Genomic DNA, 26,008 nt, shown 5'->3' with positions numbered 1-26,008 from the left:
ACAACTCCTGGAGCTTCCTATCTCTAATTTTATCAACCCGGTAGTTCGTACAAACTTGGAAGCGACGGTGCTGTATGCACAAGTACTAGCTCTTGTCGCAGCTGTCACTTGGTCAGCTGCCACAAGTCCGCTAGGGCTCAAGCCAACTTCTATAGGCTCACAGAAGAAGCTTTATGAATGATGGACGAAAGCTAACTGAAAGAAGACTAATCTAGTTGCAGAAAGAAACTGAAAGCCAATAAAGCATGAAAACCCTAGTAAACCCTAATTTGACTAGCTAGACCCTTACAATGCAAAACTGTGAATGAAACTACTAACACTAATGCCATTACTTGCAATGAACTGAAATACATGCATCTAAGCTACTTGCATCTGAAAAATCATATTTTTGTATTTTTTCATTAAGTGGTTGGATCTATTGCGATGATGCTTTTGATTAGGGTTTGGTTGTGCAGGAGCGGTTGGAATGGAAGGAAAGCATGGGCAAGGTCAGGATGGCTAAGGGAGGTCCCAGAGGGTCTCCAGAATCAGTCCACAGAAGCCTACCACGTTCGGATGCTCAGCAACTGAGTTTGCAGGTTTCTGCAGGAAGTCTGCAGGGGATCCTACAGGAAACTCAGGGATTTCTACAGGAAGTCTGTGCAATTCTACAGGATGTTTGGCCGTGGAGGTTTTTGGAGATGGAGGAGTGTTGGAGTGGTGTGGAAGGATAGGTGAGATGGAGATGGAGCTGGTGATGGCTCAGGAGCAGAGAAATCAGATGGAGGAAGAGTGTATGCAGTGGTTTGATGGTTGGAAGGATGGTGATCAACGAAAGTTGAAGTGAATGGAGCTAAGTGAATAATGGATGAGTTGGAGGGTAAATGAGTTGGACAGAGGCTGAGTAGGTGGATTGAGGAGAGATCAAGAAGAAGAAGAAGAAAGTGGAATGATGAGGAGCAGCGTAAATGAAACAAATGACTTATGCACCCAAAAACGAGAAATTCATTAACCTATGATAACTGTGCTATGAAACCTAGGAGCAGCAATGGAAAACCAAGAAATGAAACTTGTGCATGGAAGTGAAATGTAGAAGTATGGTTCAATGTCAAAAGTGCATGGACGGATCTTCAACGAAAATGTCTATGTTGCAGCTTGCATGGAAGTGAGAAGAACTGCATTTCTTTTTGGTGGTTGGTTATGGGCTGCACCCCAATCCCTAAGAGAGATGGCAGTGAGCCTTAGCAACCTTTTGCTGGAGCTCCAATAATTTATAACTATCCTCCTATCGAATCTAAGAAACTGAAACAAATTCACCATAAACTAATCCTATCTAAGCTCATGAAAAAGACTAAATTAACAAACTGTAAATTCGAATTGCATGTGAAAGTAAAAACTCAAAGTGCTGGAACGAAATGCAAACACATTACAACACCGAGGAGATCTATTGCTCTCAGGTTGGGCCCTAACCTGAGAGCTATAGCTCCCTTAGAAACTCAGGATGAGATCAAAATCTGCCTGCCTTTATTCATAAACGAAAGTCTGATGACATGCCAAAATTGGCTTACAAAACTGAGCTGTAGCTCGTACTTCCAAATTACAAGAGCAATACAAAAGTTCAAAAAGCTCCTATCCAATGCTACGGCCTCAGTATTTATGCCAAATGATCATCCAACAGGTGTCCTTGATTTTAGGAGCTCGGCTGTCCAACTGAAGTTTAAACTGCTGATCCTGTAGGACAGTCATAACTGCTGTTCCTGTAGAACAGTTATAACTGCTGTTCCTGTAGAACAGTTATAACTGCTGTTCCTGTAGAACAGTTGGCTGCTTCTAAGCTCGGTGGGGAGATGGATTGGAGCTCGGAGCTATGGTGGGAATCACGAGGAAGGTCCCAAGACCGTGGACATCCTCTCCTAAAAACCAGCAGTGCCACCTCATTGTCTCCTTGTCTCCTTTTTCGTGATCTTTGCTCCCTTTTAATGCCAAAAACCTGAAATTATCATGCATTAGTCACGTAGATAGAATGCCTACCCTTCTTCCTACAAACAACACGAATAAACCAAGAAATGAATGCATAAGCAATAAAAAATGAATGGTTTGAGCAGAGCAAGTAGGCCAAATGAGCCCAAATTGTACCAAAAATTGGGGCTCATCAGGAGGGTCGAGAGGCCTAGTGTGGGCTCTCTCACCCAGCTGCAGACATTAGGAGCATGCCACATTCACAATAGAGGGTATTTCCTTGTGCTTGAGCATTGTTTCCTTTGTTGCAGTAGATTGTGGCCTGTAAAGAGCCTTGTGGAGGTGCCCAAGGCCTAAAACAATGCATGGAGAGGGCTTGAAGGAGTAGCGAATGGAGTAGCCTAGTCAGACAAGGAGGTACAATGATTTGAGCAGGGTTTAGGGATGTTGATGTGCCCTGACTAGAGTTCCAAATTGCACAGATCCCAAGGCAGGAGGAAAAAACAAGGAGTTGCAGATGGTCTCTTGTTGATGGTTGGATACTAGTGGAAGTAGTGTCCTAGAAGAGAACAATTTTTGGAGGACTGTTAGCAGCCAAGAGGAAGGGTAATCAAAGTGGTTGGATACCCTAACCAGTGAGAAGATGATACAATAGAGAGGTATGTATTGTTGATGTTTGTTTTTGTTTTTATTTGACACTCACGGACTGTTGGAGGGCAATGTGAGAGTAGACCAAGACTAGGCCATAAGTGCAGTGACCTAGAAGGAATTTAGGCCTAATAGAAGTGGCAGAGTTGGAGCAGTCTAAAGAACAACTTGTGGAGAATTGTAGAGGTTTGCTTCAAGCCCTATGGAACAAGTCTCTGGAAGGACTAATGGATTGTTAGAAGTGGCAAAAGAAGAACTCAAAGGTATGATAAGCTAGGAGCAGTTTGTAGCTCTAGACTTTTCTTATGGAGAAGAACATCTAAAACAGAAGTTGAGAAGTCCTATATGCCCTAAGTTCATTGTCGGAGAAGGACATTCAACAGTGATAGTGGGAACTCTTCCAACCCCAAGTGTGTCTTCATCAGGAACATAGGAAGGCACTAGTGGGAAGCATGGGGGATTCACTCAGTGAACCTCTGACATATCACGTGCGTTGTGGCATATTAAACAATACCCTTAACTTGACTACATATTGGAAAATCCCTCTAAAAATCACATTATTTAACCCCCTATCAATATGAAAGCAATATAGTTTTCCAATTTAGAAAACCCCTACTTTTTTTTTGTTACAGTGGAATCGACAACAGGAGCAGCCTTGCGACTCGCGTTACACAGGGTCGATTTTGATCGCTACCTCTATAACCACTGGGAACTGTGCCTGCCCCTCTCCACAGCACCGGGTTAGTCCGGGGGAATTGAACTCATGATCTTCAGTACAGAGCCCGCCTTTCTAACGAACTTCACCGCGTTTCGATTACCAACTTGCCTGCCCCCGTGGGGCTAGAAAATCCCTACTTTCACTAGATAATTACGTATCCATTTTTTCATTAACATTTTTTATACCCCTTTATATTTTTCATTAACTTTAAGCTCCATTCTTTATATTTGTCAATATAAAAACCCTTTACCCCCTATATATCTCCCAATATATTATGTCATTTTTTCCTCAATAAATATCCCCCAATATGAACGCACGTGGTATGATATTGCTCCCCTCGTGAAGCCCCCGTGGTAGGAAGAAAGTCCCAAAAGAGCCAAGAAGCAACAATGGGTAGTTGAGAGTTGCTCACAACTCAATAGGAGTCTCAATGTGTTGATGCATTGAAGGAATAACAGTCAACGAGAGAGAAGGTGGAACCGATTTCAATGACCTAATGGAGTTGGTTCGATGATAGAGGCACAATTGTGTTGTTGCATATCAAAGCTGAAGGATTGAGCAGATGTGTACAAGGTAAGACCAAGGCAACTATGCAAAGCTCTACATCAACTAAATAGTAAGAGTACTTTGTTTAGGGTAGATTGGTTGTCAAAGTGATTGACACCGAACCCTAGTTGTTGTTGTCTTGTATCAATGGATGTATAAGGGCCATTATCCATGGTACGGGAGCCCTAGACTGTTGTATTATCAATTTGATTAATATAACGAAGTTGGTTTATTTTATAAATTTGTAAAAAGTTGTGTATATTTTTGTGCACTAGTAGATTTATTCCTGTATATTATTATGCTATGCAAAGTATTCTTGTTGTGTTACTTGGATTAGTAGCATCAGTGATTTAAAATTCTATCACCGACTCCAGTATTGCGTAAAAACAACAAAAGACTCAGTCCTTATCATCCAGTGAGAAAGGGCAGAGGTTTGCAAAGATGAACACTGATTTTCCCAATCGATGATCACCTTTGAATCTCCAAACACATTGATCTTTGCAATTTCAGGCCACTTGGCATAATAGAGGATCCCCCAAAAGGCTAGCAACTTTGCCCTAGTATTAAACCCATAGTTGTTGCACCATTTAAACTTCTAAAGTCACCAAGTCTCATGTGAATTAGCATCCCACTCCCACAACTCCTAGAAGTTGTTTCCCCATCAAAAAAACTGTCAGAGAATCTATTCCATACATCCTTCCTAATAATGCATATTCTAGGTATCTTATTTATCACAGGGCCTTTCTCTAAAAAGTAAGATATGATCTTAATGCTACTGTCCCTCGCGTCCGACTCCTTCTGGTCAAATATCATAGCATTTCTCACCCTGCAAATGCCTCATATTATATAAAATGGGAGGGCTCTATATTTCTTTTTCTCCACGAACCACTTTGATACGCAGAAGCCCATCAAGGACTGATTTGACATAGCATATATCTGAAAGAAATCTAGGACCTCTCTCCCAGCAACAACAACAAAGGAACACTGAACAAAAATGTGGTTTGTGTTCTTCAATGAAACCATACATAATTCACATCTTCCAAGCCCCATAGATCCTCTCTTAAGTAGATTTGTCCATGTGAGGATTTTATCATGGACCACCAACCAACAAAAACATTTCAATATCAGTGGGATATCCCACTTCCACGTTGTTTGAAACCAACCAAGCTCAGGATCCAATGATTGCCCCTATGTTAAGAAAGAGTAAATGCATTTGACAATAAATTCCCCTTTTACCATATTGCCATTCCAAGTGAATTGATATGCCTCCCCAGTTAATGAAATAACAATCAACTTCAGAAAAAAAAAATATATTAATATCTTACCTTCTTAAAGTTTAATAAACCATATAAATTTTAATGAAGATTATTCTTCGGCATTATGAAAAAGTGATATTTTATTTTCAAATTAATTAGCAATTTAATCTAATTAATTATAAACATTATTTTTTTTATAAAAAAAATAATAATTAATTATATAAAATGATATTTTTCCATAAAATAAATGTAAATTTCATTAGTATAATTATATAATTCATATTTATATTATTTATCATATAAGGAAAGAAAACTATTTTTATTATAATTATATATATTTTTAAATTATTAAACTAAATTAAAAAACCTATATATATATATATATATTCTTTGTTTTTTTTTAACACTATTTATCTTAACATCACATCATACACCACACCAAAATTGCAGAGTTTTCAAGCCCATATTTTATTTATATCCCTATATTACAAAGCATTTATTATAAAATACACTAGATTCTCCAAGTTTCGTTCCTGAATGTAACGTAGACGTGACACCTTAAAAGGCCCCTCTCAACCAAGTATTAAAAGCTTTTGTTAAAATAAATGAACTCTTTAACTTCCTTTCTACCTCATTTAAAAGCTTTTGTTAATATAAATGAACTCTTTAACTTCCTTTCTACTTCATGTAACGATGACATGTTCTCCTCGATTGTCCATTGCCCAAGTCATTTTACAAAATATTACATCAACATTATAAAAAAAAGAGGAGTAACCATTTCTAGGGAGAAAACATCTAATTGACCTTTTATAATATATGTTGTTGTGGTGATGGTATGCTTTTTGTCCATGGTTAATTATAAAAACATTAAAAAATAATTTATTTATAATTATTATTTTTAAAATTAATTAATTTATTAAATATTAAAAAAATTTGATTTATTGATTCCTACTTATATGAAAGTATAATAATAGATTTAGACTTTCATTAATATAAATCTATTATAAATTTTGCCCCGTAATAAAAAAAAGTGTTATTTTAATATGAAACTATAATAATAGATTTAGACTTTCATTAATATAAATATATTATCAATTTTTAACTATAATAAAAGAAAGTGTTATTTTAAATTTTTCCCTATAATAAAAGAAAATGTTATTTTAATATCTGTTAGTTAATAAATGGAATATATTATAACTTACGCTTAAATAAATGGACTTATTTATCAGAATTAGGATCGTTGATTAGAATTTTTTAATTTTAAAAAAATTGAAAATATTTTTTATTGAATAAAAATATAAATAAATAATTTATTTATTTTAGTTTTTTTTTAAAGAATAAGAAATAAGTTATTTTTGGAAATTTTCATAATTTCCTGTTTGACATATTTTTTGAAATTAAGTATTAATATATTATAGTATTTTAATTTGAATTGTTTGGTGAACATTTAGCTTCCCAAAATACATGAGTTTAAGTATTCATAAACATATTTTGGTAAAATAAAATATTTAAATTTAATATAGGAATATATAGGGTATTTAAGGGGAAATGATTTTAATTCTTTAATTTTTTTCATCACATAATGTTTTCACTATGAAACTTGTGGAAGTTTTATAATATAGAGTTTTTTAAATTAACTAAAACAAAAAAATATTTTTTATTTTTTAAATTGAAGTAACTTTTTTATTCTCCAATTGTTTAGCAAAAATTTAGTATTTTTTATACCAATCCCAGTTATTAGTAATTTTATCTAGATTTTGAAGCAATCTCATTAAGCCTTTTGTCTAACACTGGGGCAAAGCCCAACTTTGTGTCTAGGACAATAAGATGTGTTGCTTCTTATTTTAAGATTATGCTTATAGATTTTTGGTCTTCACCACTATTTTTTAGAGACAAGTTTCATCCCCAAATTTCACATCCATATAATATAATAAGAAAGACAACCATCTCAAATGGGTATTTTATTTTTCCTAGAAGTAGAAATATGCTCATTTATGATTATTTTCAAGACCAAAATTTTTTGCACCCTCCAATAATAGTTTTCTCAACTTTTCTCCAAGTAGTTATTGTCATTGACACAATTTAAATAAGTGATGAGACAATGATGATAATGGGCATCTAACTTATTATTGTAGATGACAAAAAAAGAGGTTAAGCCTAGGTGAAGGCTAGCCCCAATGTCCCACAACTAGTTCCCACTCTCAACCTTTCTCATGAGATTTGAACCAGACTCTTAATGGAGGCTAAACCCACACAAACCAACTAATTTACACATCATAGGTTAATTTTTGTTAACACTTTATAAAAAGATATAAAATGAAATCAATAAAATAACATAGAAAATTGAAATTTTAGAATGTAAATTTAAATAATAAAAAAAGAAAAAGAAAAACATACTTTAAAATTAAGTACCAGGGAAATGTATCTTATTAATTATACATACTAGTAGTGCAATTGAACATTTTGTTTTGAGTATATTTAATGATGGCGACTTGTGGGGGTGTACATTATGTATTTTCTAATATATTAAAAAAATTATTTATTAGGTGCAAATCAATTAATATATGTGGGGTTTAATTTTCATCAAAAATTAAGTCTAAACTTTATGGAGAGAGATTAGGGATGAAAGTTAATTATAAAAATATAAATTATTCCAAAAAGTATTTAAATAAACTTTTCATAATCTTAATAACATTTTAACAGTAATCATAATATGAATATTAGAAACATTTTAAAATAATCACATTGAAATATTTAAGTAGACTATTCTTCCATCCAACATCTAATATCCTTTCCATATATATATATATATATATATATATATATATAATTCCATATATATGTATATATATATATGCGCTTCCTTTGCATGCCCCCCACTGCGATCGAGCTGCAGCTCTGCAGAATATTCTGCTCCATGGAGACCCCAATGCCGGAATTTGATATTTGTTTCGATGTGATCGCTGTCAGCATGTTGTGACACGTACTAATATATGTTAAAAAAAGGCCCATAATGCTTTTGTAGGGAACTAACCCCTCCCGTTTAAAAAAAAAATTCCATATATATATATATATATAAAATAAAATTCAAGGTCACACTTATCTCCCGGTTACAATGAAGTTCGTTGAAATTAGAAATTGTCACCTGGTGAAACTGAAGTGGTTGAGAACAGGAAGTTGGAAAAGATTGAAGGCCAGCTCCATCTATATTCAATGGGACATCGATCTGACAAAGTTGCCATGAAGATATCATTCGGTTAGAATCTGACTATAACAGGACAAAATGGAGCCTATATGATACGGAACCTCACTCTGACAGCAGTTGTTAAGCGCAAATATTCTTCTGTTAGAATCTGAGTATAAGCAGGCAAAATGGAGACTATACAATACGGAATCTCATGTTGGCAGTAGTCCTGCAGATATTCTTCAGTTAGAATCTGTGTATATAAAGGCGAAATGGAACCTATATATAAGCACGCCACTTCCACCTCCATTGTATTTTTGGTGTGCCTTCAAGGCCAGCGATCTCAAGGTTTTAAGAGAATGGCAAAGAAAGTTCAGAAACTATCACAGAAAAACACTAACCAGCACTTGGGTGGCCTGTCAGTTCACATACAAATCTAGACCAAGCAAGTACAATCAGGAAATTGTTTCCACCATAAAATGCAAAAATCACAACCACATGTAGAGTCACGATCATGAAATAATTTAACAAAAATTCATAAGAGATATTGTTGAACAAAGAATATATCACAAGAGCTATCCTATCTGTCTTAATATTCCACCTACACCAGAGCTGGTAGTAGTACAAACCAACAGCATTAAAACATGGAGGAGGATGGCTATACTTCTATGTACTTGTCCAAAAAGTTCAACAGTTGCTAATCTTGTCTGGATGACTGATAATTCCATATTAGTCCTGGACACCACACCCTTTACTTCCCACTCATGCATTATTTGAAGACGTTGAGCGTCTTTTTGAAATACGTAGGAGGGTAGAAATGGTACAGGTTGCTATTTCCAAGACCACACCAATTCCTCCCAATGTAGCGATGACAACTATAAAAGCCTGCTTCCACTTGTTATCAGGTTTCAGAATATCAAATCCTTCGAAAATGTTCAGTATGCCTAAAACAAGGGTTGCATACCCAAGAGAGTAATGATATATATTCCAGTACTTTCGAATCTTCTGGTCTTTTCGTGGCCTCAGAAGCAATGCAAAGACCTGCCAGCCAAAAAGATATCAGCAGGAACTTTAAAACAAAGAAAATAAAATGTTCTATATTTTAAATATATTAAATTTATGTAAATTACAAATTTTGAGAATATTTTGGAATTTGATGGTTAAGAGAAAAGTGAATTGTTTCTTTTCTTCTAACTGCTCGATTCTAACTGTTCGATTCTAGGTTATTCCCAAAATATGCAATACATAACAAATTCTGGATTATTCCAAAAATATGCAATCGACATAAGGATATCAGAGGGAAGAGAGCCAACCCAACCTGTCACTCTTGCTAAAGCCCAACCTTGTGCACTAAAGATGTCACCTTTAGCTTTTGTTTGGAAGTCTCCAGATCATGATAGTTGTAATGTTTAAATTAGCATAATCCATTCATCTGGGTCTTTTTTATCTAGATTACAAGTTTCTTAATTTGCTTGTAAATTTTGGAAATTTAATAGATATAAGCTAAGTTAATTGTTTGACTTAGTTTTCGTATATCAGATTTCTGAAATATTTTGGAATTAGCAATGTTCATATCATCTAACCTAACTCTTAGAGGCATCTTGAGTCTAATAGTTTTCTATTACTTATAATATTAAACAAAAGTATATAGAAGATCTCCATTATGTAGCTATAGAGAAGGCCATTGTGAATTAAAGATAAGTATAACAACTCCACATATACCAATCTCTATGTGAACTTACAACTCACTATAGCCAATTTATTGAAAAAAAACTTAAGACCTTCATTATATAGCAATAGAAAGTCAATATCAGTTAAAAATATATATAACAACTCTAATATTGAGATTACTGTTGCATATAAAATCTCTCAGGATGCATGGACCAATTTATGTTGTATGGCAAAGTGGACCAAAATGGGAACGAGAAACTGGATTAAAACGAGAAAGGGACCAAAAGGTTTACGGAGAAAGAAAGATGTAACGGCCTACCACATATAAATTTGATTATTATTGTAGTGTCTAAATGAGCTCAGCGTTCAGGTTTCTGGTAACATATTTATGTGACAATATATGTATCCATTGATGCCACCTGATTGGCATTACCAAAATAAATAGAAAAAACGCATTAGCCAACAAGAACTCGATATATTACCTGCAATGTGGCGAATGCAAAAATTGCCCATCCCAAGTTTCTATGTACGGTATGCACAGTTCCCTTAGAGTAGCTTCCCAGCTTAAGACCAGTGGCCCAACCAGCCACACCGAGAACATAGCCCGAAATCTGACAAAATAGGTGGAGGTAAAACCAGAGCGGATCTGCAGATTTATATGGGCGGAGATACCTCGCAGTAAGTATCCCAATTGGGATCAGTATGCCCCAACTAACCACATTCAGCACTCCATGCCTCTGCAATTTAAAATATTAAGCATGCTTTGTTAAAATACAGTGATATGAAATCGCAACAATGACAGACAAAAAATGTTTACAAGTGAGAAAAAAAAGGGATTTGTCACTCTAATAATAAGATAACATGTATATTTTCTGAGGATTATAGAGCAGAAATAGAAAGATCGAGACAAAAAGAGAATTCTTTTTGAAAAGTAATGGAGATTGAAAAGAAAGGTTTTATGGTAAGTATGAAAACACAATTTTTTCACAAAATTGCTAGTTATAGGAAAAACATAAATTCTGTCTAGGAATATGGCACATGGACGATGAATTTCAAGGATATGACAGCAGAGTCAACTATTTAAAATTACCATTATAACAAATATTTAAGATTGTCAAATTCTTTACCAAGCTTGGTTTTAAAATATGACATCAGAGCCAACTACTTTAAAATTACCACTATAGCAAATATTTGAGATTGTCAAATTCTTTACGAAGCTTAGTTTTTTTTAATGATAGTGGACAAAGAACAATTGCACAACAATTTACATAATTTTCCAAAATATAAATTCTGTCTTGGAAGATAGCACATGGACAACGAATTTCAAGGATATGACAGCAGGAGTCAACTACTTCAAAATTACCATTATTACAAATATTTAAGATTCTCAAATTCTTTACAAAGTTTAGTTTTCTTTAATAATATTGGACAAAGAACAATTGCATATCAATTTATATAGTTTTCAAAAGCATAAAAATCTAGGCTAGATGGACTTAATGAGTGATTTTTCCTAGGTTGCTATGATTTTATTGCGGAAGATATTGGGGAGGTTGATTTAACAATGTTTACATAGAAAACTTGTGTGTTTTAGATACAACCTTGAATGATAGAGGTTAAAAGGTTTTCTGGAAAGAAAGCAAATACATAAGGTACTACAGGTTGTCTATGAAAATTTACACCCAATCAAAGTTAAGGACCAAGAACCTTGGTGGTGAAATTGAGCTTTTTCAAAGCATATAAGAAGATGTATTATCTATACCTATGACTAATGCTCATTCATTTGTCATCAATTTATAGTATGGGTAATGAATTATATTACATCTCTATCTTTTGCCATGAGTAGCTTCCCCTTTCTTCAAGTCAAAAAAATCCCTAAGACAAGTATGCTCTTTATCCCCACTACTAGAATTTTCTAGGTGCAAAATTTTGCCCATTGGTTATCTTTTGGATATTTTTGAAGAAAATATTCCTTCATTTGGTTACAAATTTGCCAATTTTTACATAGATGTTATTAAATTGATAATATTCACCACAAATTTAACAATTTTAATAGTAAATTACATGTTTTTTTATTGAATATTCACCTGCCTTCTATATGCATGATTTTTCAAACTAGGAAACTCACCTAGAATACTATACAATTTTAATAGTAAATTACATGTTTTTTTATTCATATTAACCTACCTTCTATATGTATAAATTTTCAAATTAGAATAACGTCTAAAATACTATACATAGGAACAATATTTGAATCCTTAAAAAACACCCTACCCACTACTTTTCCTCATAGATGTTGAAGGCATAAGTAAGCTAATAATAAAAGCCTATATAGAGATGGTAGTTTTAAAGGGTTTAATATCATAATTTCCTATTATATAACTCATTTTCTATTCGTTAATCATATTTTAAGTTTCTATGAAGGATTAAGAAGGGTGTTTGAGAAACTTAAAGAAACAATGAAACTCGTTTATAAGGCCTTAGACACGAAAATTAATATTGACAAATTGCCAATTTCCATTGAGAGCATCTCGAAGATGGAAAAATCTATTGAACCCAATTATTTCTCTACAATTTGATAGAATTTGATATTGGTTTAAAATATTTAGGATTTCAACTAAATCTAGATATGTTCAAAAATGTGTTTGACAATGGTGAATAGACAAAGTGGAGAGACGTTTGAATTCATGGTGTAACTAGTGGTTGATTAGAGGGTCACCCAGTACTTATGAAAGTTGTACAATAAGAGATTATAGTTTACTTAGTGTTGCTTGTTTGGATTCCAAAAAGAGTTTACGAAATGATCAAAATGTTATGCTATAAATTCATTTGGTTGGGGGACCAAGGAAAAAGAAGAATTGTGCAAGCATATTAGAAAAAAAGTTAGCTTTAACAAAAAAAAATATAGTCTAGGGATTAGAAAAACATTTATTATTCTAACGCAATGGCAATAAAAAGTGTATAATATTAACACAAATTATAGGATTGTGGACTCAATTAATAAGGGCCAATTATATTATAAAGGATTTAGTAGAAGACTGGGTAAGAAATTCTATTAAAAGATTACAATCTACATCAATAAAGGAAAGAATTACCACAAACTTCCATCTCGTTGGGAATTGGTTAATCTCTCGAGTTTGTAAAGGATATAGAATATTGTTTGTTTTAGATCCATGGAATGGAAACAAATACATGCACATGTTATCCCTAGTACCCATAGACAATTCATGATTTAAGGAACATATATAAGATATTACACAGTATGTAAGCTTTTTAATTGGGATAGATCTAATATATGGAAACAACATTGGTTATCCTAGAGATAGATTGGACTTAATTATTTAAAAGGGTTTATTTAGTTTAAAAGGGTTGGATTCAATAGTGAAAAGTGAGGGGCACCTTAAGGTAGTGGTTTAATGAGTGGTTGCACCTAAAAGAGTCATATTAAATGATCCCATGGGATTAAATCCCATATCCATGTCCTTCAATTTAAAATATGAAAGCTCACCTCATGTCTTTCAATTAAAATCCCCCCAAGTGGAGTGATCCATGCAAAAAATCACAACTAACTCTTACTTTCCATCGTGCAACCTCCTACATGGACGACATGTAATTAACTTTGAGGAAAAGTTAGCCTTGATTATTCAACATAGAATTAGGTCATCTTTTCATTCAACTCCAATGCATTTCCATCATCACCTTTGAAATCACCACTCAATGCACTTTGGTTATCGTTGTCCAACATTAATCATCCTTAAGCATCTCGTCCTTGCCCTGCATATCGAATGATGCAGCCATTATTATCAACCTCATCATTGCATTTTAGGTCTTGAGTAAGCTCTACATTTATCTACGTTTGGAAGTGGATTCCTTTTCATTGTTTCTTTCCTCCACATCTCTATTTGGGCTCTTTATCACTCCCTTGTGGATCCTTAGTTTCCTTCATCAACATTCCATCATCCTCTTGGACTTGTTCCTCCTACACTCCCCTCTCCCTCTAACGACAAAACATATTCTGTGAGTTTATATCAAGTCATTGATACTTCCCATCACAAACCCTTGTGCTCAGTCTGTTAGGTCCCTATACTACTAGTGTAACCCCTTATTGTTATTAGTACAACCCCCTTATTATATTATTGTGCCCATGTAGTCCCCATATTGTTATTATTGTGCCTCATAGAAGCCCACTATTGTTATTATTTTGCCCTTACATTATTATTGCTATTTCGGCTCTGATTATATTATGATCCCTTAGACTCCTATATATAGAAATGAGACATTGTCATTTGTATCATCCAAGAATTGTTCATTTGTGTAATGTAAAGGAGGTTTCCCCCTCAAAGAGGCTTATTTCTAAGGCGTTGATCTATCTTTTCTATCTTTTTGTGAGCTGGTTTCATAACATTTGGTATCAGAGCTTTGGATTCTAGGGTTTCGCAGCTCCAAATAGGTCATCATGGAATTTTTGCTAAAACTTTTTTTTTCTGCGACGTTTCAGAACCTACAAAAAACACCCATTTCAGCCAAAATCATTTTGAAGTTTGGGTCTAAATTTCAGAGCTTGTCTCACTATATTTTTGGAGATATGATCTGAGGAAGTTGGGGTTTTTGCAGACTCTCGAATTACATTCCAAACAGGTGACCTGGGGAAAATCGCCATAACTTTTGTTTTGAGCATCAGATTGAAATTTCGTAAGAAGTTTCAGAAAGAGGACCGACTGTAGTTTTATGTATATCAATTTCAGATGCTAAGGTCAAAACAGTGTCACGTGGAACTTTGTACAAGTTCGCTCTACTGAGCTAGTCTATAATCAGGTCACCGTGGGAGATTTGGCATAACTCTTCCCTGGAGAATCCAATCTTAATCAGAATTGTGGGGTTAGAAAGAGGACTGAAAGGGCTACGGCAGGACATGATTTCAGATATTCAAGATCCGCAATTACAGATATACAATAGATTCAATATTGAGCTCTTACAAAGTGAAAAAAAAGGTGTATAGTTTTTTTTTAAATTTTGCATAAGATTGGTTTGGAAAATTAGTTTGAAGGAATTCAAAGGGAATAGTGAAGAATTATTAGCATTAATTGATGCCCCAAAGAAAGAAAATGCAAACACCTAGTAAGCAATCTGAAAGCTCTATCATGACTCGTGAAAAAGAGGAAGAAATGCAACATGATATATCAAAATTACAAGACCAAGTACAACAAATTTCATTCTCACAATAGGTTTTTCACAAAAAGGTAACTGAAGCCAAGATAAATGGCATGGAAGATAATATGAATGGCGTGCAAGTTAATATGGATGGCATGGAAGCTATGATGGATGGCATGGAAGCTAAGATGAATGACATGGATGCTAAGATGAATGGCATGGACGCCAAGATGGAAGAATTGAAGATAAATTTGAATAAGTTGCTACAAGAAATGGTTAATAATGGTGAAAGGGTAGTAAAGGAAACTCATGATGAGAACAAAAAAAATGTTAGTCATGATTTCATAGACTCTAATGTTGGATTGACGACCCACCATGTTCCAACAATCGATATGAGGAAGTTTAATGGCAAGGATCTTGGAACATGGATACTACAGATGGAGCAATTTTTCGATCTCCATAACGTGCAAAACACACAAAAGGTACGTATTGCAACTTATATTTGGAACCAAATTAGTTTGTGTGGTATTGATGGCTTTGCTCTCGTAAACAAATTGTCACTTGGGCAACTTTTATGAAAGAAATGATAGCACATTATGAGGATACAAAAAGCAACACCTTTTTTAGCCAATTGATAAATCTAAAACAAAAGGGTTCAATGATGGAGCACATTGAGGACTTCTAGAAATTGAACATAAGGGTAGAAAATATTCCAGAGGAGCATATGATTGATATGTTCATAGAGACTTTAAAGGATAATATCCAACATGAGGTTCGCCTTTGGGAACCTGATTGATTGGAGAGGGCATTCAGGTTAGCAAGAAAAATGGAAAGAAAAATTATGGCAACCAAAAATCCTACCACTCACAACTATAAAGCTAGAATTGTTGTTTCCCCTAGCCTTCCACAACCTATAAGGTTGACACCACAACAATTGGAAGAAAAAAGAGCAAAATGGCTTTGTTACAGTTGTGATAAAAAATACACTAAAGGTCATAAGTGTGCTGAGAAGAAATTATTCTACATAGATTGTGAAGAGGAAGAAAAGGAACAAGAAATGTCAAAAGAAGAGGATATACTCCAGGAACAAACCCTATATAAAGAAGAAATGAATCCAACCATATCTTGTAAGGAATTGGCTGGAATTACCACTCCTCAAACTATCAAGATAGATGGACATATCAAGAAGAAAAAGGTAATAGTGTTGTTTTATTTGGGAAGTACCCATAATTTTATTAATTGTAAGATAGCTAAGGAATTGAATTGCTTCCTATATCCAACACCAGAGTGTCAAGTGATGGTTGCAAGTGGAGGAACCATAAATTGCTTTGGAAAGTGTCATAATATCAAGCTATCCATGGGAGAATATGTATTGAATAGCCCAATTCTTTCCATTCCAATGGGTGGTGTTGATGTTGTTTTAGGAGTCCAATGGCTACAATCCTTGGGTACAATAGCTTTTAATTTTCAAGAACTTTTCATGAAATTTTGTGCGGAAGGAAAGAAAGTTGAATTAAGGGGTATTGCAGGGAAACTGGGAAAGATAATCAGCTCTAACGGTATGAAAAAGCTTCTAAAGAAGGAACAACGAGGCGTAATTGCATAATTATGTTCGCTAGAGGTTCCCACATCAAAATCATCTATTTCTCCAGATCTCCAAAAAGTCTTGGACAATCATTCCAAGGTATTTGAGACTCCCAAAGGCCTCCCACCTATTCGTGATCATGATCATGCTATTCATTTGATTCCAGGAAGTGTTCCTCCAAACATCGGGCCGTACAGATATCCCTATGCCCAAAAGAGTGAAATTGAATGTATGGTTGCAGAAATGCTAAAGGCTGGTATAATTCAACCTAGTCAAAGTTCTTTCTCTGCTCCAGTAGTATTGGTGCACAAGAAGGATGGATCATGGCACATGTGTCCGGATTATAGGGAGCTCAAAAAGCTCACTATTAAAGATAAATTTCCCATTCCTATCATTGATGAATTATTGGATGAATTGTGTTATATAGCAAAATGAACTCCTCATCAACTCAGAGGGGAAAGACATGATGGCTGAAGAAATGACCAAGTTCACAAGCCTTGTTTCCACACTAACACTGCCTATACACTGACAACATGATTTATAAAGCTTCTCTGTAAACCTAAAGGAGCGTTAGTGACCCCACTAACTCTAATTGTTAGTTCGGGGACATCGTTAGTGAACCCTAATGAGGATCTAAAGGTTAAAGGAGCGAATTGACTCAGAAATATCTCTATATTCTCTCCTAAATCTACTCAGAAAAGCAAGGAAACATCAAAGTTCGACCTATTTGAGGGATTTCTAATCCTAATGAAGGAGGCAAATGGGAAAGAGCTCAAAAGCATGGAAACATCATTGATTTTACCTAAGGAAAGTCATGGAGAAACTTGGCAACCCTAATCTTGAATGCTACATAAGCAGAGCTAGGGCTATTGTGATAGAGGTCAGATCACTTGAAAGGATAGCTTACTTGATTGTCGATCATAGTCTCAAACCTAAGCATAAGAAGCTGGTAAGAAGGGGGAGAGAGAGAAGCTGGAGGGGTAAGGGAAGGCTGATGCAACCAATGGTTGTAATCACTCTTTCAACATTAATATAGAGCTAGAGTTGTACTGTCTACTCCGTGGTGTTGGTACTATCATTCATTTATTTGTTTGTCCAATGCCTTTTATCATGAGTAGCTTAGTTATGTAACTAGATGTCTTTTGTATATTCATGCATTAATTGTCAAGGTTTTATGTTGTGATTACGCTTGTCTCTTCTATGTGCAAGACTTGATATGGAGCCAGCTTAAGGGACTTCCACCTAGCTGCATTGTGCTCTCCAACAAATCTACATGGAGACTCGAGGTAATGAATCTGTTTTGCTTTGATAGTTAGTTATTGAGTATGGACATGCATGTAGCTTGGTGACAGCTATAGATAATCTTACAGTCTGCGAAGGGTCCCATGAAGATACCTTGAGTTTTCTTCATTTGACTCGTTAAAATTCAATGTTAGTTATTGAGTATGGACATGCATGTAGCTTGGTGACAGCTATAGATAATCTTACAATCTGCGAAGGGTCCCGTGAAGATACCTTGAGTTTTCTTCATTTGACTCGTTAAAATTCGATGAAGGTATTGAGTTTGTCGTCGCGTGACTCATTAAAAATTCATGACGAAAATCGAGTTTAGTTCGTCTCCTCGTACTCATAACAAAATGAGGTCAACATCTATTGAGCATAGGTTTCTCTTTATCCAGACTCAATAGATTAACTCACGGAAAAGTAACCGATCCGGGTATACTATTAAACTTTTGTCGCACCCGGTTAAAAACTATGACAAAGGGACCACCCTGGAGTCATTCTTTACGATCTTTTTAGACTCTCTAAATATGAAAATACCACCGAGTTGTCTTGTCTGGACTCATTAAATTACATAGATGAGGTATAAAGTCGCTCTTTTTACGATCCTTTTCAAACTCTTAAAACATGAAAAGATCGACGAGTTTTCCTGTATGGACTCATTAAACTAATCAGATAGGGCATAGAGTTTCTCTTTTTGTTGTCCTTTTAAGAATCTTAAATATGAAAAGATCTATGAGTTTACCCATTTGGACTCACTAAACTAATCAAACGGGAAAAGTAGACAATACAACTGTATTCAATATTAGAAAGTGTAGTTTGGCAATAGTCGTTCCCTTAAACATGGCACTCCTTCATATAAACCCTCCTTATGAAGGCCTCTTAATATGAATCTTACCGTCCTATGAGTTTAGCCTAAATACCTCGATGTTCTTTCATCTCTGTATCCTAACACTCTTTGGTGTTCATGAGTCTAGTGCTACATAGTTAAAACTGTTGTCATGCGTTCTATTGTTCAAGGGTTAACCCTTTGTTTCCTCCATCAACCCATCAAGCATATTCTTTCACCATGCCCTTTTTCGTTTTGACTCAATGCTCAAAGATTCTTCAAAAAACAAAATCATTCTTGTCCCGTTTTGTGTCGATTGATGTAGGACACATTATGCCTACCTTTCGACATGTATATTCCTATCGACTATCTAGGAAGACAACCCAGAAACACATTTAGTGCCTTGGTACTTGCAGACATTAGTGGCATGTCACCTTGTGTTTGATCAGGGGTTCTCATTACTGGGACCTGTTTAAGCGATTCTACAAGTGTTCAATGACAAAAACATTTTTCACACTCGCTAGATTGTACTGTGCATCTTGGAGACCATCATCATTATTGGTGGCCTTTCTTGCGTCTGTTAACGGTCTCCGTTATTGACTGGTAATCAGACGATTTCATGCATGTTCAACATCAATGCATATATTCACATGCATCGATCTATGTTGTTCGGTGAAGCGGAAATCAAGACCTTGGGTAGAGGCTTGCATCACTCAACCTTGTTTCCTCTCCCAAGTTGCGTATGTTGATTTTTGGAGACAACTCATCAGGATGATTCTATTATGACACTGGATTTGCATTGTGCTTATCGGCGGCCAGAATCGTCATATCTCTATTATCAGAAAATCACTCTGACATAGCTACTAAGCGTGGGAATGCTTGACTCAGGACATGATTTTAGTTGTCTTATATATATATGTGTTGTATCAGGTTTCTCGTACCGCCTGAAGCTCCGATTCTCTCTCTCTTTTTGTCAAAGAAGAAAAATAACAGTTAAATAAAGTATTTTGGCCATCGTCGCAACCTTTGATCTCACACTTTAGGGGGCATCTGTTATACAGCAAAATGACCTCCTCATCAGCTCAAAGCGGAAAGACATGATGGCTGAAGCAATGACCAAGTTCACAAGCCTTGTTTCCAAACTAACGCTACCTATACACTGACAACATGCTTTATAAAGCTTCTTTGTAAGCCTAAGGGAGTGTTAGTGACCCCACTAACTCTACTTTTTAGTTCGGGGACAACATTAGTGAACCCTGATGAGGATCTAGAGGTGAAAGGAGCAAATTGACTCAGAAATATCTCTATATTCTCTCCTAAATCTACTCAGAAAAGCAAGGAAACATCAAAGTTCGACCTATTTGAGGGATTTCTAATCCTAATGAAGGAGGCAAATGGGAAAGAGCTCAAAAGCATGGCAACATCATTGCTTTTACCTAAGGAAACTCATGGAGAAACTTGGCAACCCTAATCTCGAATGCTACATAAGCAGAGCTACGACTATTGTGATAGAGGTCAGATCATTTGAAAGGATAGCTTACTTGATTGTCGATCATAGTCTCAAATCTAAGCGTAAGAAGTTGGTAAGAAGGGGGAGAGAGAGAGAAGTTGGAGGGGTAAGGGAAGGCTGATGCAACCGATGGTTGTAATCACTCTTTCGACATTAATATAGAACTGTAGTTGTACTGTCTACTGTGTGGTGTTGGTACTATCATTCATTTACTTGTTTGTACAATGCCTTTTAGCATGAGTAGCTTAGTTATGTGTAATTAGATGTCTTTTGTATATTCATGCATTAATTGTCAAGGTTTTATGATGTGATTACGCTTCTCCCTTCTATGTGCAGGACTTGATCTGGAGCCAGCTCAGGGGACTTCCACCTAGCTTCATTGTGCTCTTCAGCAAATCTACACGGAGACTCGAGGTAATGAATCTGTTTTGCTTTGATAGTCAGTTATGGAGTATGGACATGCATGTAGCTTTGTGACAGCTGCAGATAATCTTACAGTTTGCCAAGGGTCCCGGGAATACCCTTGAGGGTTTCTTCATTCTCCATACACCATGCATTTACTCCTATAGCAAATTTCATGGATCAATTTACTTCACCAAGTCGGATCTTCATTCAGGATATCATCAAATTAGAATAAAGATTGAAGACATTCCTAAAACAACATTTAGAACTCATGAGGGTCATTATGAATTTTTGGTCATGCCTTTTGGCCTTACCAATGCACCTTCTACATTTCAAGGTTTGATGAATTCCATTTTCAAACCCTTCCTTAGAAAATTTGTGTTATATTTTTTGATGATATACTAATCTACAACAAGTCTTGGAAGGATCATGTTCAACATGTTGACAAGGTGCTCAAACTATTGGAGGAGAAACAATTATATGCAAAAAGATCCAAATGTTTCTTTGGAGTACAAGAGGTGGAATATCTGGGTCATATTGTATCTCATGAAGGTGTTAAGGTAGACCCTAGCAAAATTAAAGCCATTAAGGAATGGAAAATCCCCACATCCATAAAGCATCTGTGAGGATTTCTTGGGTTGACAGTGTATTATTGCAAGTTTGTTAAGAATTATGGGAGAATAACAGCACCACTAACAACATTATTAAAGAAAGATGCATTTTCATGGACTCCAGAAGCAACAAAGCCCTTCGAACATCTTAAAGAGGCAATGTGCCAAGCATCGGTCTTAGCTATGTCGGACTTCACAAAAACCTTTATTGTGGAATGCGATGTTTCAGGAAATGGAATTGGTGTTGTTTTAATGCAAGAAGAAAGACCCATTGCCTTCGAAAGTCGTCTAATAAAAGGAAAGTATTTACACAAAGCTATTTTTACGAGAGGTTTTTCGGCAAAAATCACATGAGAAACCATTTGTCGACATGTTTCGAACCAACCAGTGTGGTTCATCGTCAGGACAAGTTGGAAATGTTGGTAATACTACATGCACTTAAGAAATGACGACCCTACCTAATGGGAAGACACTTCAAGGTAAAAATGGATCATGATAGTCTTAAATAGTTTTTAGAACAAAGATTATCCTTTGAAGAGAAAAAAAAATGGGTCACAAAGATGTTGGGTTATGACTTTGAAATCATCTACAAAAAAGGGAAGCAAAATATTGTGGTAGATGCACTCTTAAGAAAGGATGAGGATGTGGAAGCATTGTTGTGTGCCATTTCTATTATCCAACCAGATTGGATAAACAAAGCAAGGGATGAATGGAAGAAGGACGAAGAAGTGTGGCCACTCATTCAAAAGTTGCAGAAGATCTCAGTTCAAACAATATTGCCAGTATTTGACAAGGAAGCAAAAATCATATTGGAACCTGGAGCAGTCACAAAAACAAGAAATTGACAGCTACAAAATTGATCAATTTCAGAGTATCTCATCAAGTGGAAGAACTTAACCACTCAAGATACCACATGGGAGGACAAGAATTTTATACAGAAGCATCAAAAACTACTCAAGCGTTGAGGACAACACTTTTTGAAGGAGAGGGGCATGTTAGGTCCCTATATTACTAGTGTAACCCCTTATTGTTATTAGTACGACCCCCTTACTATATTATTGTGCCCATATAGTCCCCATATTGTTATTATTGTGCCCCATAAGAGCCCACTATTGTTATTATTTTTCCCTTACATTATTATTGTTATGTCGACTCTGATTATATTATGACCCCTTAGACTCCTATATATAGAAAGGAGGTCTGGTCATTTGTATCATCCAAGAATTTTTTATTTGTGTAATGTAAAGGAGGCTACCCCATTGAAGAGGCTTATTTCTAAGGCGTTGATCTATCTTTTCTATATTTTTGTGGGCTAGTTTCATAACACGATCTCCTGCACTTGCTCTAGCATCTTGTCCACTCTGCCACCCTTGTCCTCCTTCCCACCATCTACCCCTTTTCACTCCTTGGTGAGTGATTCAATTTTCACCCTCATTCTCTCAATTCTCCTCTAGTTATTATTCTCCTATCCCTTCCACTCTCATGTCTCACTTTACTTCCACTATCCCTAGACCAGTAGCAAGATGCCTCACCCTTGGACATGTACCCAAGCAAGTGCATAAGCAATTGCGCACCATTTTAGAGAACTCACCCCGTAGTCAATTCATAAATAAATTGAAGATGTTAAGTGAGAAACTTATGTTGAAAGGAGTTTTATATCTAGTATCTACGTTTAGGGAGGAAGAGGTAGGTTAATAAATTTCTGGCTTTAGCAACATTTGTACCAGACAAACCCAATATATGCAAGTAATAGACATACACTACTAGTTGAATAAAATCATAAGAAACATGCTAATATAGAGGAATGAAGCCCGTGAAAAGATCCTCCTTTCCATTGATACCTTGTAGTAGCAAGTTATCAAGATGGACCAACCTAGCAAATTTGGATCTTCAAAACAATAAAGAAGAAGACCAATTGCGAGCCCCTATCCAAGAAGGTGTAAAAAATGTTTTCAATATAAAGTTTTTTTATCTTTAGTTAATAAGTGTAGTTTCTTCATTGTTCACATAGTCTCTCTTCACTATTGTTGTTGTCCATCATAAACTTGTTATTTAGTTAGTCTCTCTTCACTATTGTTGTGCTCCATCATAAACTTAGCGCTATTTAGTTAAACTTTACTCTATTTTAAAGGTAAGACATATTATTAAATAATTTGTAATTATAAATTAAAAATATAAACTTTATACATGATTAATCAATAATATATGAAAGCCTTATTAAAAAAAAAACCCCTAAAAAACAACTAAACTTTAACTTTTCAAGTAAATGCTACTGTAAAATGAAATATACTCAACTGTATCATTTTAAAATAAGTAAAGATAGAATTTATATTATAAACTAAACAATGGTATTATTATTTTAAAATATTTATAATGGTAGATCTTAGATTTTTGTGATCCATATTGGAAATGAGAATGTCTTTCGGATTAATCAGATCATTAAGCTTTGGTCCACGTTTCGAACCAATTCTAGAAATGTCATCGTTTGAAATTCTAGAAATGTCATCGTTTGAAAACCTAAATATTATTGGCTGAATAAACTTAAAATGTTTTCACATCGAAATTGAAAAAATAAAAAACCTAAAAAATCTCACATCCATAAGCAAATCTGCGAATAACAAGCTTACAGATCTCCGAATAACAAACTTATAAACTATTCATTAAAATCGAACTGATACAAAACGCAGGCAGGAAACACCAAAACACTGGTGACAAAGAAATCATGGCACTTACATTTTTGAAAGTTTGATGTGGACTGCTGGTAGATGTAGTTGCCACTCCAGACTTGAGATCTATAGTTCCCTTGCTCTCCAAATTGGCCGCATCAAAGGGGTGTGAACCAGGAACCAATCCTGTGACTTCAGCGCCGGTATTCCACACATGATTCACGGTGGTCTGATTGTTCTTGAGCGTCCAGGTTGCGAATATAGTGATCTGGTTATTCTTGAACTCCGCGGCCATGTCAACCACATCGTAATCGATCGGCGATGGTTCCAGAGGCGCGCCCTTGTTAGCAGTCGTTACGTTGTATGTCAGCACGAGGAGGCTGCCGTTGGAGTGCCTGAAGGCGATCAGGGATCGAGTCCCGCCCATGAGCGCCGCCACGGGGTTGATTCCCCACGCGACCCACCCGTTCGGGGTGTCCGGCCGGGCCGTGAAGGCCATGCGGATGGATCTGTTTCCTGGCTCATACGTCCAGGCGAAATTGGCGCCCAGCTGCTGCAGCGCCTGACAGCCTCTGAACAGCCTGTTGCTGTCGAAGGAGCTGGTGCACGTCTGCTGCGCCCATGATGGGTGCCCGGCATTGCAGAGGAAGACGAGGCAGACCAATAACGTGAGCGATTTCGCCATGAAAATCTGGTATCAGTACCGAAATCGCTGAATTCTCCGAATGAAAAGGCAGCGAAACGGCTCGCCCCACCTGTGTTCTGCTCAGTCGTCTATGGCCACCGAATCGCCCATAGAGAGAATGATATACAAACGTCCGAGGATTTAAAGTTGGCAGTCTCTCACGGGAACTTTTCACATCGTAAAGATGAGTACAGATTCCGGCGTATCGGTTTAGAATTTCCGGCTTTCATGGCGGAAAGGTTTGGTTGTATTTTTAGTGCTTACCGTTACTGACTCATCAATGAGGTCCTGATTTTGAGATTGTTTTTTTGGGATTAATCACATTAATGTAGTTCATCTGATTTGTTGAATAATCATGATCGGAAAGTTAATTTCTTACTCTACCGTTGAACAGAATTCACAAATCATGATCGGAAAATTAATCTCTAACTGGACCGTTGGAACAAAATTCACAGGAGAGGTGGGGAATTAGCCCATCAGGAATTTGAGGAAATTTGTTATTGGGTGATTTCTTCATCAAAAATATAGTTTTAAAAATTTGTAAAAGGTCAAGAATTTTTTTGAAATTGTAAAAACAGATTAGGAATTGTGAAAATATTCAAATTTGACCCGTGAGTCTATTTTGAAATTCTAATTTTAGTTGGAAGTATCATACTAAAAGCAATTTTAATTGAATTTAATAATTATGTTCATAGGTGTAGTTGTTCACATTTTGGAATAAAGTTTTTAAAATTTTACTTTTATTATTAGTAATTGGTATAGTTAATTTAGATGAAATAATTTTTTTCATTGGAATGTGGTCATACAATTTCAAGAATTTCAAGTAACAATGTTATTCTTTTTTTATTGCTTAAAATATATTTTTGAATGTATAAATGGACCTTGAAAAATTGGTCCAGCAATCTAATTTTGCATATTAAACAACATAAACTCAAATTTTCTTTGTCAGATTTGGGTTAAAATTATTCCTCTATTAGTTAGACTACACCTTAAGTAGATGGTAGAGATTTAATCTCGATAAATTAATTGGAAAAAATGCGTGAAATGAACAATTTCCTCTATTAGTTAGACTACATCTATCAAGACTTTTAGTCATAATTTTAAAGTAGTATTTTATTTTCTCCAATATTTTTAATATACGTTCAAAGTGGTGGGAAATTTTATTTTATTTATTTTCAAGATTATTTGTAGCGAATATGTCCAGGGCGCTGAATCTATATATACAGTGAAAAAACTAGTTTAAATAACACAAATCAAGATTTCTCTTCAATTTTTTCCACAGGGATTCCGGCACCAGAAAGTCTAAAAAGTAGCACTAAAGACAACTCCA

At 35.5% G+C, this 26,008-nt stretch overlaps 1 pseudogene; it reads right to left on the bottom strand.

The window, feature by feature from the left end:
• Positions 1-8,888: 8,888 nt before the first annotated feature.
• Positions 8,889-24,678, bottom strand: LOC149230864 (cytochrome b561 and DOMON domain-containing protein At3g25290 pseudogene; annotated as a pseudogene).
• Between the last annotated feature and the right edge of the window lie 1,330 nt (positions 24,679-26,008).

The sequence above is a fragment of the Pinus tabuliformis genome, chromosome J (genome assembly GCF_031772625.1).
Source record: "Pinus tabuliformis cultivar Carrire ecotype Pingquan chromosome J, CPIR1, whole genome shotgun sequence".
Taxonomy (NCBI): domain Eukaryota; kingdom Viridiplantae; phylum Streptophyta; class Pinopsida; order Pinales; family Pinaceae; genus Pinus; species Pinus tabuliformis.
Note: the sequence above shows the minus strand (reverse complement) of the source record. Positions and strands in the feature narration are given on the sequence as shown.